Source organism: Lutra lutra, chromosome 7 (genome assembly GCF_902655055.1).
Source record: "Lutra lutra chromosome 7, mLutLut1.2, whole genome shotgun sequence".
NCBI lineage: Eukaryota > Metazoa > Chordata > Mammalia > Carnivora > Mustelidae > Lutra > Lutra lutra.
The window spans coordinates 61,168,159-61,187,426 of NC_062284.1; the positions used below are offsets into that span (position 1 = coordinate 61,168,159).

Here is a 19,268-nt window from a genome sequence, read left to right on the forward strand (position 1 = left end):
CCAAGCTTAATCATCCCTTTGTTAACTGAAAAAATAGCTCTGAAATCTAAATAGCTGAGGAATGGAGTTCAAAGCAAAAGAGATATGAATTGTTCTAACTGGTGGCTTCATGGGAGTAAAACATCAGGGTTTGGCCTGGAGGTCAGTCTGTGAAGACTACAAAATTAACTCATTCTGATCTAAGACCACCTTTTCTCACCGTTAGCAGATGGTGTTTTTCTTGGATCCAATATACCATAGCTAAAGCAGGTTGAACCAGAAAATATAATAAGGCCATATCTCTGGCCCCTGTAAAATGCCTCCTGCTTCTTCCACCCCCATTTTCACCAACAACAGCAGTGAGGTTACCATGAAGAGTCTGGTCTTTTAAACTAAGAGAAACTCCCAAGTATTATTTCCACTTCCTAGTGGGGTTTGTAGGTTAGTTGTATTTAATTTAAATTAGCATTATTTTCCAGTAACTATGAAAGGCTGATAGTTCCATTGTAGACAAACACTCTTTTTTTTTTTCTCCCCAATATCCACAAAGGCACTCAACAGGCACTTCCTAAATGCATGCTCCGTGAAGAAAGGTTAAGCGGTTTCCCCAAGACCACACAGATGAACGAGTGGGGAAAGGGGGCACTGAAAGTGCCTGTTATACGGAGTCATACTCCCATAATTACTCAAACTCCCAGCCCAAGAACCTGGCTTTCAAAGGGACATGAAAGGAACACCCCGGAGGTGAGAGCCAGGAAATCGGGAGAGGTGCTTTTCCCGGCATGCTCTGCAGCACACTGAGGGGCGCCAGACGTATCCCGGCGTGCATCGGGGAGCGCCCAAGGGCGATGGTTCCCGGCTCCTGGAGAGGCACGCGAAGTTAAGCCGGTAGGTGTGAGCTCACTTAGTTTTGAGACCCAGCTTTTTCGTTTCCCCTTTATGAATGTAACCCCAAAGCGGCAAAAAAGGAGGTTTTCTAACTACCCTCCCTTTCCGCGTGCGGACGACTTTCGGCACCGCTTCGAGCACGGTGCCAGGTGATTAGCGGTTAGGGGCGGGCCTGAGATGAACACGTGACCAAACCTGGCAGCCAATGACTAGCCGGGTGGTCCGGCAGCGCGAGGATTCCGGGACCCGTGAGCGGAGCGGCGCGTGGGCCCGTTCCGGTCGGCCTTGGCAGGTACGCGCAGGCGCTTTGATTGCCACGCGCCCCGTTCGTCCCCACGCGCCCAGTGGCGTGTACTTGGTGCGAGGTGTTAAGAGTCTGTTTGGGTGTTTTTGTTGGGGGGGGGGGGAGTGGAGAGGGGCCGTGGCGTCACGTGGACGCCACAGCCAATCGCGGGCTGAGGCGCACCCACAGCTTTCCCCGGCGCCCCGGGGTGCGACGTGTTCAGTGAGGTTCGGCTCAGCCCTCACGGTCTGAGCGCTTTTTCGAAGCGCCTGTACGGACTGTAAAATCTGGCCACGGGTTTTCGTGGCGTCTTGCTCCGTTGTGAGCACGGACGACAAGTTCTCGGCAAAATGGCTGCTGGAAAGAGTCGCCTAGCAGGGGGAGCGCTGGGGCCGCGTGAAGGTCACATGACGAGGTTGGCAGCGCGTGCTGCTGGCGCGGGGAAGGGGTAGAGGGGTAGGGGAGAGGCGTGGCCAGTCACGTGCCGTCGACTGCGCCGACCTGTGGTTTTCTCCAGTGTCCTTGCTGCAGCGTGATCCGTCTGCTTTTGCTCCTCCCACCTCGAAGCGTGGCAGTCGTCGGCGAGAGGCTGTGTTGGTGTGGTGGAGTGAGCTGCGGTCTGGGTATTAGAGGACCTGGGGTCTAGGCCTTTGGCTATTTTTGTAATGAGCAAACCCTTTTGCCGCTCTCGGCCTCCATATTCTTATTTGTGTTAGTTGGGTGTAAGATTTTTTTAAGGCCTCCCTGTGTTATGTGACCTCTAATTAATCCCAGTGTCATGCAGATAACAAAAAAGGAACAAAATGAGACAAGCCTGTCTCCCCACAGAAAAAAGAAACCCACACTGTATCCCTCCGCCCCCATCATTACAGTGATGTGGAAAACCTGGAGATAATTTCTTAGAATAATCTGGGGCTGTCTATATTTATTGATCGCATTTACATTCTGCCTTTCCACTCTCGTTTGAAAACTATTGTGGAGAGGACTCCTAGTCTCCATGTGTTTCCTGAATAGAAAGCAAGAAATAAGTAGTTTTGTCTATTAACCGTGGAGCTGGGGCAGCAAGTAGAGATTTGCTGATGCTCTATAAGGCTGTGACTAGAAGGACCTAGAAGTTGTCCTCTCCATTGGGTGGCCAATATTTATAAACTTTTTGAGGCTTCCTTGCCGCTGACCTTTGATGTTTTTCATGGGTTCTTGCTGCCAGCTCCAGCCATTCATTTTGTCAAGGGTTAGGGCTTTAGTGAAATGAAGCAGGCATTGATTATGTATTTTTCATATCACTGCTTAACGTTTTGTGTGCTACCCTTTGATGTATCTTAAAGGGCCTTTGAATTTTGTGAGAGCACAACCTGGAGAGCATTTTTTGAGTAAGCATTATAACAGTAGTTAATTTTGAACAATTATGTTAAAATCTTTCTAGCTTAATATTTTATGTCTTAATTCATTTAGTTTTGTTAACAGATCTGTGAGGTAAGTACAATTATTTCCATTTTACCAAAGAGGAAAATAGAGACAGAGAGATTAAGTAACTTTAACTTGGATTAGCTCATGTGGCTGATAATTTTACATGATTCCAACCATAATGCCTTTTGAAAATTTGACAGAATGATTCCAGAATTTATTTGGAAGAATGAATCTGTAAAATAAAAAAAGTTTTGAAAGAGTAAAGTGTATATGTATGTATGTGTGTGTGTGCAACTTCTACTAGTGAGTATACAAGTAAAGCTGTAATAAAACAATGAGTGGTAATTTTGGATTAGACAGAGCAGTGGTACAGAATAATAAATTTAGAAATATGTAAAGCTATTAAGTATTATAAAGGTGGTTTTTCACACTAGTTGAGAGAGAATTTCAAAGTTATGTTGGAACAATTGGCTAACCATTTGAAAAGTAATAATAAAATGGAATCCTACCTTAAAATGTAGGTAAAATAAAGTCCAAGTGAATTAAATAAGTAGTTAAATATAAAATATGAGGTCAGCAGGCACCTGGCTGCCTCATTTGGTAGACTATGCCACTCTTGAACTCAGGGTTGTAAATTTAAGCCCCATTTTGGGCATAGAGATTATTTAAAAATACAATCTTAAAAGAAAAATGTGAAGCCAGAAAATTACCAGTTTAAAAAAATGGGTACACATTTTTCCAGTCTTGAAATAGGATGAGCTGTTCTAAGCATGATTGTAAAGGCAGAATCCATAAAGGCAGATATTGTTTGAATTACTGCATAAAACAACCTGTAATTGGCAAAAACATCATAAAGTTGAAAGAGATTTATTTGGTCAGTACTTAACATATTTACTGAGTGCTTACTATGTGCTAGGCAATTTTTCAGGTGTAGGGCATCCAGTGATGAGCAATGCCAGATTGTGGAGGAGGGGAATTTGCACCACGTGTTGTACTTAAAAGTTTAATGACTTTAATATCTAGTAGATGGGCTAAAGATACGTGAATAGGTAGATAACATACACAGAGAAATAAAAGTAACCAGTAAAGATACAGATTTTTTTTCATTTATAAATAACACCCCCCCCCCCCCCCCCGCCGAGTCTGGCACTTTTGATTTTTGTATATACATAATAAAGTATTGATACTGTAATGGCATAGGAGTGAGGAAATTGGCTCACTAATACACTGCTGTTCGTGGATATTTACTTGTGAACATCCTATTTGAAGGATATTTTGGTTATATGTATTGAAAGCATTCAAAACCTGTATGCCCCTTGACTCAGCAGCTTTTCTTGGTTAAGGCACTAATTCGTAAGTTTGGAAAGATGTTTATTAAACAGTTGTTTTTGTAGTATTTTTTGGTAATAGCTAAAACTTGGAAAACTTAAATGTTAAGTAATAAGAGGTTGGTTAAATAAATATGATACTTTTATAGAGGATAATACCTTGTAGCTAGTAGGTATAATATAGATTTCTACTAATTACTTGGAAATCATATTTTGTCAAGTAAAATGTGTAGGAAGATTGCATTTTTGTAGGATTGTACATATATGTCTAAAAATTTACATAAAAGTCTAAAATGGTATACTTCAAATGTAAACTAATGGTGATTTTATTTGAGTGGTAGGGTTTTTGTATGAATTTAATTAAAAAACAAACATTATTATTATTTTTAAAGATTTTATTTATTTATTTGACAGAGAGAGAGAAGACGGCAAGAGAGGGAATACAAGCAGGGGGTGTGGGAGAGGGAGAAGTAGGCTTCCTGCTGAGCAGCAATGTTGGGCTCCATTCTAGGATCCTGGGATCCTGACCTCAGTCAAAGGCAGACTCTTAGTGACTGAGCACCCAGGTGACCCTTTTTTTTGTTTTTTTTTTTGTTTTTTTAAAGATTTTATTTATTTGACAGAGAGATAGAACATAAGCAGAGGAAGCAGCAGGCAGAGGGAGAAGTAGGTTCCTGGCCGAGCAGGGAGCCTGATGTGGGATTCGATCCCAGGACCTTGGGATCATGACCTGAGCTGAAGGCAGATGTCCAACCGACTGAGCCACCCAGGTGACCCTAAGGTCCTTTTTCTATTCCAGGATCCCATCCAGGATACCACAATACTTCTTTTTGTTTTTTTACATGTACTAATGCTGAGTGGCTTAGTTGTTAGGTATCTGCCTTGAGCTCAGGTCATGATCCCAGGGTCCTGGGATCAAGCCCTGCATCAGGCTCCCTGCTTAGTGGGGAGACTGCTTCTCTCTCTCCCTCTACCTGCTATTCTGCCTGCTTGTAGACTCTCTCTTTCTCTCTCTAATAAATAAATAAGTAAATAAATCTTTAGATATATGAATGCTTTATTTTTATTTTTTTAAAGTTTTTATTTAAATTCCAGTTAGTTGGGGTGCCTGGCTGGCTCGTTTGGCAAAACATGCAACTTTTGATCTCGGGGTTGTGAGTTTGAGCCCCACAGTGGTTGTAGAGATTACTTAAAAATAAAATGTTAGGGTGCTTGGGTGGCTCAGTGGGTTAAAGCCTCTGCCTTTGGCCCAGGGGCCTAGGATCGAGCCCCGCATCGGGCTCTCTGCTTAGCGGGGAGCCTGCTTCCTCCTCTCTGTCTTTTTGCCTGCCTCTCTGACTACTTGTGATTTCTGTCTGTAAGATAGATAAATGAAATCTTAAAAAAAATAAAAAAATAAAAAATAAAATCTTAAAAAAATTCCATTTAGTTAATATACAGTGTAATATTAGTTGTACAATATAATGATTCAATACTTAGATATATCACCTGAAGCTCATCATAACAAGCTCATTTTTTAAAAAATTAATTTTTAAAAATTAACATATATTATTAGCCCCAGGGGTCCAGGTCTGTGAATCGCCAGGTTTACACACTTCACAGCACTCACCATAGCACATACTTTCCCCAATGTCCATAACCTAACCACCCTTCCTGTCTTTTTTTTTTTTTTAAAACAAGTACACTCCTTAATCCCCCTAACTTATCCCCATCCCCCCACCTACCTCCCTTCTGGTATCCATCAGCTTGTTCTCTGTGGTTGGGAGTTTGTTTCTTGGCTTGCCTGCCCCACCCCCCTTTTTTCCCCCCTTTGCTCATTTTTTCCCCCTTAATATTTATTTAAGTAATTTCTATATCCTGGGTGGGGCTCAGACTCATCCCCGAGATCTAGAGTTGCATGCTCCACAGACTGAGCCAGCCAGACACCTCTCATTTGTTCTTTCTTAAATTCTACATATGAGTGAAATCATACAGTATTTGTCTTTCTCTGGCTTATTCCACTTAACATTCTACTCTCTAGCTGCATCCATATTGTTGCAAATGGCAAGATTTCATTCTTTTATGACTAATATTCCATGGTGTGTGTGTATAACACATCTTCTTTATCCATTTATCAGTTGATGGATCCTTGGGCTGTTTCCATAATTTGGCTATTGTAGATAATGCTTCTATACTAATGCCCTATTAAAGGGTGAAATTCCACCCTTTAATAGGGGAAGAAAAGGAAGTGAGGTAGGGAAAAGTGAAAACAAACAAGGGATGTGTTATCAAGATGGCTATAGCTTCATTGCAAACAAAGCTGGTTGCTTAATCTTCCAAGGCATCTCCAGAAAGTTCATATGAAGCTATTGCCTTTCAGAACTGTCTATTACACAGCCAGAATACTTTTGGTAATTATGTCCCTTTGGGATCTTCTTGGTTATAATAGTATAAGTTTCGATGGTGAAAACCTGATATAATAAATTTTCATATGCCAAAAAAAGTCTTTTTGGCATATGAAAATTTATTATATCAGGTTTTCACCATCGAAACTTATGGTGTTGGTCTTTCCTTCTTGTCTTTGTGTAAGGCCAAAAGAGAGACGTTCGTTACTTTGATAACCTTAAAGTGAACTCCAGGAATGTCACTGATAGCATGAGCTTTACAAACAAATCCAACAATTAGAACCTTGTCATGTTCCTGAATAAAATCCAGACAACCATCATTGGGTACAAAGACTGATTTTTTGCTATTCTTTTTTTTTTTTTTAAGATTTTATTTATTTATTTGACAGAAATCACAAGTAGGCAGAGCAGAAGGCAGAGAGAGAGGGGGAAGCAGACTTTCTGCTGAGCAGAGAGCCTGATGTGGGACTCGATCCCAGGGCCCTGAGATCATGATCTGAGCCGAAGGCAGAGGTTTAACCCATTGAACCACCCAGGTGCCCCCTTTTTTTGCAATTCTTGATCAGCCGAACCCTGACACACTTCCTGATGGCAAAATTTGGCTGTTTGACTTCAACCCCTACTTTTCCCAGCACAATTCCCTTTGCATGGGAAATGCCTCCAGAAGGGTTGGCCTTCAGGTCTATGCCCCAATATGCTTTCTTGTACTGTTTAACATGTCACTTCTGATCTCTGTGGCTACAGAACTTCCTTGCAGTATGAAGACTGCAGCGCTTGCCCATCCTGCCAGTGCCACGCACCTGACAAAAGAGAGCTCAGACTTTACTTTTGATAACCTTGCTAATTTTTTAGCTGGAGTACTAGTCAGTATTTTGTAACGTGTCCCTCAGTTGGGATTTAATATTTTTCTCATTAGTAGACTGGGATTAGAGTATATACTATCAACATGACTTGTTGCTCTTGGTGTTGACCTTCATCACCTGCCTGTAAATTTGTTGTATAATGTTTGCTTTTTTATGGTTTTCTTTTTCTTTACTTTTTTTTGGTAAAAAGATTATTTATTTATTTAACAGAGAGAGAGAGAGAGAGAGAGAGAGAGATATCACAAGTAGGCAGAGAGGCAGGCAGAGAGAGGGGGGGAAGTAGGCTCCCTGGTGAGCAGAGAGCCAGATGCAGGTCTTGATCCCAGGACCCTGAGATCATGTCCTGAGCCGAAGGCAGAGGCTTAACCCAGTGAGCCACCCAGGCGCCCCTTTATTTTTTCTTTACTTAAAAAAAAAAAAAAAGGGACACCTGGGTGGCTCAGTGGGTTAAGCGGCTGCCTTCGGCTCAGGTCATGATCCCGGCGTCCTGGGATTGAGTCCCACATTGGGCTCCTTGCTTGGCAGGGAGCCTGCTTTTCCCTCTGCTTCTGCCTGCCACTCTGTCTGCCTGTGCTCTCTCTCTCTCTCTCTGACAAATAAATAAAATCTTTAAAACACACACACACACACACACACACACACACACCCCAAATAAACCCAGGGGTGCCTGGGTGGCTCAGTTGGTTAAGGGTCTGCCTTTGTCTGTGATCGTGATCCCAGTTGTGGGATCGAGTCCCACATTGGGCTTCTTGCTCAGTGGGGAGCCTGCTTCTCCATCTGTCTGCTGCTCACCCGCTCCCCTGCTTGTGGTCTCTCTCTGATAAATAAGTAAAATCTTAAACCCCAAAACTTGGGTTACTTGCAATATAAAAAATATTTGTTATAACTTTCTTGGCATGTCAGTCCATCTTTATCAATAGCATTTATGATCAGCAGTACACTGAAAATTCTGATTATATAGAAAGAGGATAATGGAAGTTATAGTCAAAGAAAAACAACTGGACAAGTTGCTGACAGGGTTAATTATAGGCAAGGAATTAAAGGCATTAGTATAGTATAGCTTGTTTTAGTAGTCTTTAAATTGCTTTGGCTATGGTCTAGGAAGAAAACCCTTGTAATCATGAATTAGATATAAATCCAAAAGTAGGGAAGCAAATTCAGTTATGCACAACAGGATAAAAATATAAATAAGATAGATTAGACCAATTAGGCAAATTTGTTCATTCAACTACAAATAATTGATGAGCCATATTGGATGCCAGGTAGTGTACCAGGGCTCAGGATTGAGCAGTGAATCAGACAAAGTCCCTGTTCTCATGGAATTTACCCTCTAGTAAATAGACAATAAACTAATAAGTAATGTGATTTCAGATATTACTTAAATGATGTGAAGAAAGTAGTATAAGATGATAGTGAGTGGTGTGGTAGGTTTGGTGGTTCTTTTAGATAGGTTGTCAGGTAAGGTTTCTCTGAGGTAACCTTTGAGTATAGAGAGACCTGAATGATGAGTGTGCCAGGCCAACGTGGTGCGTTTCAAGTGGTGAGAGAGAGAGTACTAATGCAAAGACTCTGGGGTGATAATCAGTTTGCAATTTTCAAGGAAGTGAAAAAGGCTAGTGTCCTATAGTTTGGAGATTGCTGGGTAATAATTGGATGTGTTAGGAAATGATACTGGGTAGTTGGTGATCTCAGATGGTATAGAGTCTGGTAGACTAGAAAGGCTTTGGATTGCATTCTAAGTGTGATGGGATTCATTGGATAGTTTTATGAAAAAAAATGATACGGTCACATTTAAGTTTTATTTATGTATTTATTTTAAAGGTTTTATTTATTTGAGAGAGAAAGAGAGCATGAGCCAGGGGGGAGGGAGCAGAGCAGAGGGAGAGGGAGAAGCAGACTCACCATTGAGCAAGGAGCCCGATGCAGGACTCGATTCCAGGACCCTGAGATCACGATCCGAGCTGAAGGCAGACGCCCAACCGACTGAGCCATCCCTTAGGCATCCCTAAGTTTTATTTTTTAAATTTATTTTTTAAATTTATCTTTTAAAAAGATCAGTTGGAGTACTGTAGAGACAAGAGGGGCCATAGGAAACCATTTAGGAAGTCACTGTAATTGAAGGCAGAAGTATGGTGGCTTGGATCAGGGAGGCATTGATGGAGGCAGTGAGAAGCGATCCGATTCAAGGTGTATTTTGAAGGTAGAACCAATAGAGTTTGCTGATAGCTTAGTTGGAGGCAAGGGAAAGAAGGAATTAAAGATGATAACAAGGATTTTAGCTAGAGTAACTGGTGCCACGTACAGAGATGAAAACTGGAAGGCGCTAGATAGGGATTTAAACTGAAGAGTTTATTTTTATTTATTTTTAAAATATTTTATTTTTATTTATTTATTTGAGAGAGGGGGAGGATGAGAGAGAGAGAGAAAATGAGAGAGGAAAGGACAGAGGGAGAAGCAGGCTCCCTGCCGAGCAAGGAGTCTGATGTGGGACTCGATCCTGCGACTCCAGGATCATCACCTGAGCTAAAGGCAGTTGTTTAACCAACTGAGCCACCCCAGCGCCCCTTTTATTTATTTTTAAAGACTTATTCTTAGAGAGAGAGAGTGGGAGGGGAGGGGCAGAGGGAGAGAGTCTCAAGCAGACTGCCCAGTGAGCATGCAGGGGAGGAGGGCACTTGGGGGAGAGGAAGAAAGAGCATCCATCTTTCTTTCTTTCTTTCTCTTTCTTTCTTTCTTTCTTTCTTTCTTTCTTTCTTTCTTTCTTTCTTTCTTTCTTTTTTAAGAGAGAGCATATTAAGCAGGTTTGATCTCAGTGTCCCTGAGATCCTGACCTGAGCCAAAATCAAGAGTCAGCTGCTCCCCCGCCAGGTGCCCCTAAAATGAAGAGTTTCATTGGTTAATGTTGGGTTTGAGATACCACTAGATATCTAGGAATAACCATTGAGTTAGCAGTTGACCGAGTCTGAGTCTGGAGCTCAGAAAAAGTCAGGGCTGTGCCTATAAGACACATTTGGGATATCATCAGTATGTTGTGTTTTAAAACCATGGGTCTAGTAAGATGAGGAAGGAAGTAAAGAGGGCCAACGACTGAGCCCTGAGACTCAGTTGAAAGCATGGACAGAGGAATGGGTTACACTTAGATTTCTTTCTTTTTTTTTTTTTAAAGATTTTATTTATTTATTTGACAGAGAGAGATTACAAGTAGACGGAGAGGCAGGCAGAGAGAGAGAGAGAGAGAGAGAGAAGCAGGCTCCCTGCTGAGCAGAGAGCCCGATGCGGGACTCGATCCCAGGACCCTGAGATCATGACCCGAGCCGAAGGCAGCGGCTTAACCCACTGAGCCACCCAGGCGCCCCTAGATTTCTTTTGTATCTGCGTCAGCACAGTATTCCGAGCTGTGTCTATATGGTATAATATGAAATTATGCCTTTGAGATGATTTTAATATGATCTAGGCTCTTGCTTTTATGTGAACGGATTCTTCGGGTTTTTGTTACTGTCTACCTCAAGATTTCTACTTTGTGTCCATTACCTGGGGGCATAAATTCCAACTTTCATAGCTTTCATACCAGACCCATTATTGTCTAACTCTACCCTACCTCTTTATCCTCTATATCTCATGCCCAGTGTGCTCTGTCTGTGTACAGCTGTGCGTTTGCCAGGAATATTCTTTCTCCCCCTCTTCTTACTCTTTGCCTCAAACTCCTCCTCAAGTCTTCAATGTCCAGCTTAGAATTGGTATTTAATTTCCCCAAATTTCCACAGGTAGAAGTTGGCTCCTCACTGCATGGTACTTCCTCAGCTCTTTTGGTAGTACTTTAGTTTATAGCAGAATACAAAGTCAGTTGATATTTTGACTGGTTTTCTTTTTCATTTGTTTCTCCAGTGCTTAGCATGTGGTAGATGTTCAATCATAATACTTTGAAAAAGTTTAGAAGTTTGGTTTTGGTAGAGTAAATAATTATACCTAGATCTTATACAATCATATAGACTGGTAGCTGAGATTTTTAGGATCTCTTTTAATGGTGAATTTTTGTTTTTTAATGATATTCATTGTGATAGAATTTAGTTAGTACCAAGTTTAATGAAATGATGCAGTTAGGGGGTCTTCGTTCAGAGACATTTTAGGAATGTTTAAATCTAGGACTGAATAATGCTTATTTCATTGGAGGCAAGCTATTATAATAGATTTTTCCTTCACTTGCCTACTTTTCCACCCACTTCCTCAGTAGTCAGGAATTCTCTTTTAACATTAGATGTGTCCTTTGAGCTCTTTCCTGGAGAAGAAACCTAATGTAATAAATCCAGTAGAATCAGCAGTACTCACCCCAGGAATGTCCTTTAAACTGTTGGGTAGAAGGAGGCGTAATGGTGTGATATGTAGGTGTGAGGGTTTCAGTCTGTGAGCTCAAACTAAGGTTAATTATTTTGTCATTCAATTGTAAGCGTGTATTGAGCACCTACTATATATGGGCACTCTATGAGGTGCTGTGGGGGACACACAAAAGAAATAAAAGACATGGTTCCCTGCACATGAATCCCCGACAGTTTAGTGGAAGAACTGAAACAGAACATTAAAAGGAATTTAATCTTAACAAGCAGTGTATCATGAAAGGCAGAGTACTGTGTTATAAATCAAGGACTTTGCATTTCTTTAAACACATAATTATATTCTCAGGGTTATATGTAGTCTTATCTTGCATCAGTTTTCAACATTTTGACTTGATTTTCAAGCTGTGCATTTTCTTCTATCTTTTAACATTTTTGCTTTCATTAAGATACTGATTTGGGGCACCTGGGTGATTCACTGGGTTAAGCCTCTGCCTTTGGTTCAGGTCATGATCTCAGGGTCCTGGGATCGAGCCCCGCATCGGGCTCTCTGCTCAGCAAGGAGTCGGCTTCCCTCTGTCTCTCTCTGCCTGCTGCTCTGCCTACTTGTGATCTCTCTCTGTCAAAAAAAAAAAAAAAAAAAAAAAAAAAAAAAAGATTGATTTGGCTATTTGTTCAATGTGATGAAAACCCTATGTAAGAACAAGAGTGCCCTGCCAGAACTTGAATTCAAATATTTTATTCTTTCATGTCTGTTAAGCAAATATGTAATTTGAAAATGTAGAATGATGTAGAATGTCATTTATCCTTTGCAAGTATGACAGAGGTATGCTTTCATAGTTTTACTATGTGTAGGTTTTCCTAGAGATTTCTAACTAGGGGTGGGGAAGAAGAGTACAGAACATGAAAAACAAATGTGTGCATATGAATAAGAGTTTAAAAATACTGAGTTTTGCATTTGGGTTATTAAAACAGCTTTATAATTCAGATTTGAAGATTTGGAAAACATGGGTAAGCACAAAGAAGGAGATAATTTTTTTTTTAAGATTTTTTTTTTTTTAAAGATTTTATTTATTCATTTTACAGACAGAGATCACAAGTAGGCAGAGAGGCAGGCAGAGAGAGAGGAAGAAGCAGGCTCCCTGGTGAGCAGAGAGCCCGATGTGGGGCTCGATCCCAGGACCCTGGGACCATGACCTGAGCCGAAGGCAGCGGCTTTAACCCACTGAGCCACCCAGGCGCCCCTTTTTTTAAGATTTTAAGTAATTTCTATACACATCATGGAGCTTGAAGTCACAACCAAGAGTTACATGTTTGACTGAGCCATCCAGGTGCCCCAGGAGATAAAAAATTTTTAATATGTTATGTTAACCTTATTGATATGCTTCTAGGCTTTTTTAAAATTTAAATTTTAGTTTTATTTATTTTTTAAGACCTTGTTTTTTAGTGGGAAGTTTTGTTCTTTTAGTCCATGAATAGCTCAGATACCTTTAAAAGCAAGTGGATAATTGTCTTTACATGAAGTTTATCTGAATTACTTTCTACACAGTTCTTCAGTGACTTCTCATAGTAAATGGAATCAAGTTGAGACAAGTTCAGGTTCCTTAGCTTAGCACATAAAGCCCATTACCTTATGGTCTATATCATTTGCCATGTGTCTCCCTCATAGAGATTTTTGATTTAGCCATACTAAATGGACTACTTTCAGGCCTCTAGACAAGGGGTTGGCAGACTTTTTCTGTAAAGGGCAAGCTAGTAAATATTTTAAGTTTTGTAGGCTTTATTTCTGTCATAACTATTCAACTCTGCTGTGGTAGCTGAAAGCAGCTGTAGACATTATGTAAACAAATGATTATGGCTGTGTTCCAGGGAAACTATTCATGGACACTGAAACTGGAATTCCATATAATTCTTGAATGTCATAAAATTTTATTTTAATTTTTTTTTTTTAGAAGTTTAAGCAATCTCTACATCTGATGTGGGGCTCGAACCCAAGACCCCGACATCAAGGGTCACATGTTCTTTCAGCTGAGCCAAGCAGTCACCCCTATTTTAACTTTTTTTCAACTTTAAATTTTAACTTTTTTTTTCCACATTAAAAATGTGAAAACCACTCTTAATTTGTGGGCTCTACAAAAACCTGTGGCAGAATATGGGTTATGGGGCTATTGTGTGCTGACCCCTGCTCTAAACTACCATATTTGCTTTGCCTCTGTCGTATTCAGTACCCCCCACCTCCCATTTCCTTTTCTAGTATGACTGTCTTGCTCAAAACTACCTTAGATGGCATCGTCTTAGGGAAGTCAGAATTTGTTTTAGATCTTTTTTTCCTATTGTTTGGAAGTATTCTGTTCAAACCTCTATCAATGTGCTTATATAGCAGTATTTTTTTAAATTGGAGTAAAATACTTGTAAAGCATATCATTGTAACCATTTTTTAGAAAAGAGTTATTTTAGGGGAAGAGAGAATGAGTGCATAAGTCGGAGGGGCAGAGGGAGAGGGAGAGAGAATCTCAAGCAAACTCTGCAATCAGTGGGGAGCAGGTCACGGGGCTCAATCTCACCACTCTGAGATCACAACCTGAGCCAAAACTAGAGTTGGACACTTAACTGACTGTGCCCCCAGGAACCCCCACTGTAACCATTTTTAAGAGTACTGATCTTTGACACTAAGTACATTCACAGAATTGTGCAACTGGTTACCACCATCCATCTCTAGAATTTTTATCTTTCCAAGCTGAAACACTGTACTCACAAAATACTAGCTTACTATTCTCTCACCCCAGTTCCTGGCAACTACATTTTACTTTCTGTCTACGAATTTGACTACTCTAAGTACTTCACACAGTGGAATCATGCAAAATACTTGTCCTTTTGGAACTGGCTTATTTCATTTAGCCTGTATCTTCAAGGTTCATCCATATTGTAGTATGTGTTAGAATTTCTTTTTAATGCTGAAAATATCACATTGTACGTATATATCACATTTTTTGGTTTATTTTGTTATCTGTCGATGAACACTTCGATTGCTTCCACCTTTTGTTTATTGTGAGTAATGCTGCTGTGGATGTGGATATACAGATATCTCTTTGAGTCTCTGCTTTCAAGTCTTTTGAGTATATATCTAGAAGTAGACTTGCTGGATCACATGGTGATTTTGTAGTTTTTTGAGGAACTACAGTGGTTGCATCTTTATAATGCTGAATTTTTTAATACTTTTTGAGGATAATTTTAGATTTATAGAAAAGTTGCAAAGACTATACATAGAGTTTCTGTATACCCCCATCCAATTTCTCCTCATGTTAACATCTTATATTACTGTGGCACTTTTGTCCAAACTAAGATACCAACGTTGGTACATCATTGTTAGTAAATTCCGGACTTTATTTGGATTTCATTAGTTTTTCCACTAATGTCCTTATTCTGTTCCAGGATCTAATTGAGGATACTATATTACATTTAATGTAAATACTTTTTATTGTACTTAACATAGAGTGTGGTACATAACAAAAGGAGAGTATTTTTTGAGTGAATTAATAATCTTTTAATTTTTCTCCATTTTTGTAGGATGTTTATTAATCTTCCGTTAGATTTGGTTAGCTGACTTATTTTCCCTTATGTCCTTTCTTTTCTCTTCCTCTGCCATATGTTTCTAAGGTCCATTACAGTTTTTTTGAGGAAAAGTAACCATGGTATATGTGGCAAAGACCACTAACTACTCAGATTTGCCTTCTCTTTCTTTGGGCATGTAGTCAGCATCCCCCAGTCTCTATTGTAGTTTGATTAGATACATGACTTATTTTCTCTAGTGGAAGTGGACCTGACCTCCTTCATGTGTTCCAGTTTTGTCAGCCTCCCCTGGCTATCTGGATCGCAATATCCAGGACAGCCTCGGAGCCTTGTAGTCAAGATGGCAGAACTGCTGTCAGCCTGTCCCGAGATGACTCTGGAAGAGAACTGGCTTAATAAGTGACCTGAATATTCACTCACCAGGCTGATATTTTGGGATCTCTTTGTATAGACTAGCTTAGTAAATATGCTCTGCATAGGATTTATATGAACCTTGAGTATTGATTTAATTAGAATTATATATAAGACTAGGGGATGGGAAGTGTGCACATGCATAGAGATATGAAGAGGAAGGAGAGCTAAATTCTCATCTTCAATGGTGGGAAGTTTATAGTACCTAAAACTGGAGAGAAGAGAAGAAGAAAAAAAAATGTAATGATATGGAAGTATATGCCAAAAGATTCAGCTGCAAAAGTTGAAAATTTGCCCTGGGGAATTGGGAAATTGTTAGAATAGAGGTTCACTGTCTTCTGTAATAAGCCATTATTTACCCCTTTAATCACTGTTCATGGATAACTTTGATAAAAACAAAAATGAATTAAAGATACTGGTAAAGAATAAGGAAAAAAACCCTGTCAGTTTCTGATTATCCTTTTCAAAGCCACAAAAGTTGATCAGTCACTTTTTGTTAAATATATCTGGTGACAAAGAACTTATCACTTTTCCTTGTACCGACATGAAATCTTCCATTCAGAAACTTCCATTCCAGGATCCTCTAGAGCATATGAAATGGTCTTTACCTGCTTCTGTGTCAGCCTTCAAATGATCCTTTAAATTATCTTCATAAAAAAATTATCTTCATGATCCATTTCTAGCCAGTGATAATGAAAATCAGTTTTGATTTTGAGACTGATTATCATCAAGTCCTTGTAAATCCTCATGGACTGTTCAGTCGCTCATGACTATTTTTGGATGTCGATTTGTTGATTCTGCCTACACTTTCAAGGAATTTGAGAAAAGTTACTCTGGCTTGGTAGTGCACCATGTCATAGTGCAAGCATGCCAGAGGATTCTATCCTTAAATATAGTCAACCAGAGTCCCTGAACAGAGCCCACATTTCTTGAGTCTGTCACCTGAATGAAAATTCTTTTTGTACCGCGGTTTTGCCTGGAGTGATTGGATATGGCCTTTTTCTTTTCTTTCTTTCTTCTTCTTCTTCTTCTTCTTCTTTTTTTTTAAAAGATTCATTTATTTGACAGACAGAGATCACAAGTAGACAGAGAGGCAGACAGAGAGAGAGGAGGAAGCAAGGAAGCAGGCTCCCTGCTGATCAGAGAGCCCGATGCGGGGCTTGATCCCAGGACCTTGGGATCATGAGCTGAGCTGAAGGCAGAGGCTTTAACCCACTGAGCCACCCAGGTGCCAATCCCACCACTCTGAGATCAGGATCGAGCTGAAACCAAGAGTCAATGCTCAACTGACTGAGCCGCTCAGATGCTCCTGGCCTGTTTCTTATTTAAGCAAGTTAGTCCTAATGATGTGGGTTCCTACTATTAGTTTTAATGATCTGCTGCAAACCCAACAGTTCATTGCCTACCCTGCCTAAGTTCCTCTGGAAAAGGAAATCACCCCACTCTGGTCCTTTTTTGCACTTAAAGCAAAGGCTGGAGGTAACATGTACTGAAGAATAGGGGAATATTAAGTAAATTATAACATTAAAAGTAAAAAAATATATATAAATTAAAGGCTTTGTAACAACTTGGAAAATAAGTTCTCAGAACAATGTTAAAAGGGGGCACCTAGGTGGCTCAGTGGAAGTATCTGACTCTTGATTTCAGCTTGGGTCATGATCTCAGGGTCATGGATTGGAGCCTTGCTGGGCTCTGCCCTCATCATGAAGTCTTCTAGTCCCTCTCCCTCTGTTTCTTCTCCTGCTCCCACTCTCTCTCGAATGAATCAATAGATAAATAAGTAAATAAAGTCTTAAAAATGTTAAATGAAAAGTAGAGCCCAAATGCCAAGATTATTGCTTTAAATTATGAAAGAATTAAATACATATAAAATTTACATACATGCATATGGAAATTCAGAGGAATAAAAGGTTATGGTCAGTGGTAAGATTGTAGGTATTTAAAATTACATTATTTGTTGTTTTATTTATTTATTGTTTTGCACTAGAATGTAAGCTCTACGAGGTCGGGGATTTTTGTCCTAGAACAGTGCCTGGCCTATAGTAGTTCTTCAGTAAATATTTGTTGATTGTTTATGAATTTTTTAAAAAGATTTTATGTATTTATTAGCATGCGGGTGCACGAGAGAGAGAGAGAGAAAGAGAGAGAGAGATGGGAGGAGCAGAGGGAGAGGGGAGAAGCAGTCTCCTTACTGAACAGGGAGCCCAATGTGGGCTTGATCCCAGGACTTTGGGATCATGACCTGAGCCCAGGGCAAAACTTAACTGACTGAACCACTCAGGTGCCCCAGTTGATTGTCTCATGAATTAATGGCTTTAATGTTTAATGCTATCGTAATGCTTATTAAATTAAAATGAAAACAAATTTAAAAAGTTAACTGATTTCAATCTTTGTTTAATACATCATATTTTCTGCATATTCTCACCACCTTTACTTGTCTCTTCTTGTCCTCTTAAAAGATGGTGTCCCTCAGGGCGCCTGGGTGGCTCAGTGGGTTAAAGCCTCTGCCTTCGGCTCAGGTCATGATCTCAGGGTCCTGGGATCAAGTGCCGCATCTGGCTCTCTGCTTGGCTCCTCTCTCTCTCTGCCTGCCTCTTTGCCTACTTGTGATTTCTCTCTGTCAAATAAATAAATTAAAAAAAAAATGGTGTCCCAAACAGGGTATATTAGTCCAGATTTAGACAAGCCAGCTTCTCATATAGAGGAGTTATTTCCTCTCAGGAAGTAGATACCAAACCTCCATTTTAGAGTTTTTTGCAGATGTGGCCCACTATTGGCTTATATTGAACTTACTTTGTTGATATTTATGTTCATTTTTATTTAAGAGAGGGAGTTGGGGGAGGGGCGGAGGAAGAGAGAGAATCTTAAGCATCCTGGGCATGGAGCCTGACGTGGGATTCAGTCTCACAACCCTAAGATCATGACCTGAGCTGAAACCAAGAGTTGGACACTTAACCAACTGAGCCACCCAGGCACCCCACTTTGTTGGCATTTAAAATTTTAGTTTTGCTAATACATGATAATATTGGCCAATTCTTTTCCCAGTGTGTTTACCTACTGATATAATAGAATTGGCCAGCTTGCCTTTCACATATTTTTGTTATCCCTGTCTACCTTCACTGCAAGTGCTAATAAGTAGTAGAACATTTGGGGTGCCTGGCTGGCTTAGTTGGTAGAGCATGCAACTCTTGATCTTGATGTTGTGAGTTCAAGCCCCATATTGGGTGTAGATCTTACTTTAAAAAAATAAAGTATGGGACACCTGGGTGGCTCAGTTGGTTGGGCGTCTGCCTTCAGCTCTGGTCATGATCCAGAGGTTCTGGGATAGAGCCCAGCATCAGGCTCCTTGCTCACAGGGAGCCTGCTTCTACATCTCCCTCTGCCTACCACTCCCCCTGCTTGTGTGAGCGCGCTCTCTCTCTCTGTCAAATAAATAAATAAAATAAAATAAAATAAAATAAAAAGAAAGGTAGTAGAACATTCAAAAGATGGGCAACCAGAGAATAAAAGAAGCAAAACCTCTAGAAATCTGTACATTTTATAATTATTTTCCAAATAATTTAATGACCATTATACATCTTCTAGGTGCCTTCTTTAGAATTCCTGAAATGGCAGGAGGTAAGTACCTGTATAAATATCAGAAACTAATCTCTTGGCATTCTCTCTAAGTAATATTACAAACCTATTTTTTCTCAGGGAAATGTGCATTATAGTCTTACTCTGATTTTCTAGCGTTATATTCAAACTCTTATCAACTACCATCAGCCCTCCATTTTCCTGGCCGTCACTGGATTTTGTATTCAGAGGCCAGGGGTTGGCAAATTTTT

General features: G+C 40.2%; 1 protein-coding gene and 1 pseudogene across 2 annotated transcripts in view; one reads left to right on the forward strand and one right to left on the reverse strand.

Moving 5' to 3' along the window:
* Positions 1–749: 749 nt before the first annotated feature.
* MGA (MAX dimerization protein MGA) overlaps positions 750–19,268 on the forward strand; it is a 176,461-nt gene continuing 157,942 nt past the window's right edge. The window contains exon 1 of one of the 2 annotated variants that reach the window (XM_047736813.1): positions 750–867. The gene's annotated coding sequence lies outside the window, so the exon portion shown is untranslated. Of the gene's footprint in view, positions 868–1,018; positions 1,160–19,268 lie in introns of those variants that run through there. The other variant, XM_047736812.1, reaches the window with a different exon arrangement.
* On the reverse strand, positions 6,378–7,051 carry LOC125104289 (40S ribosomal protein S23-like; annotated as a pseudogene).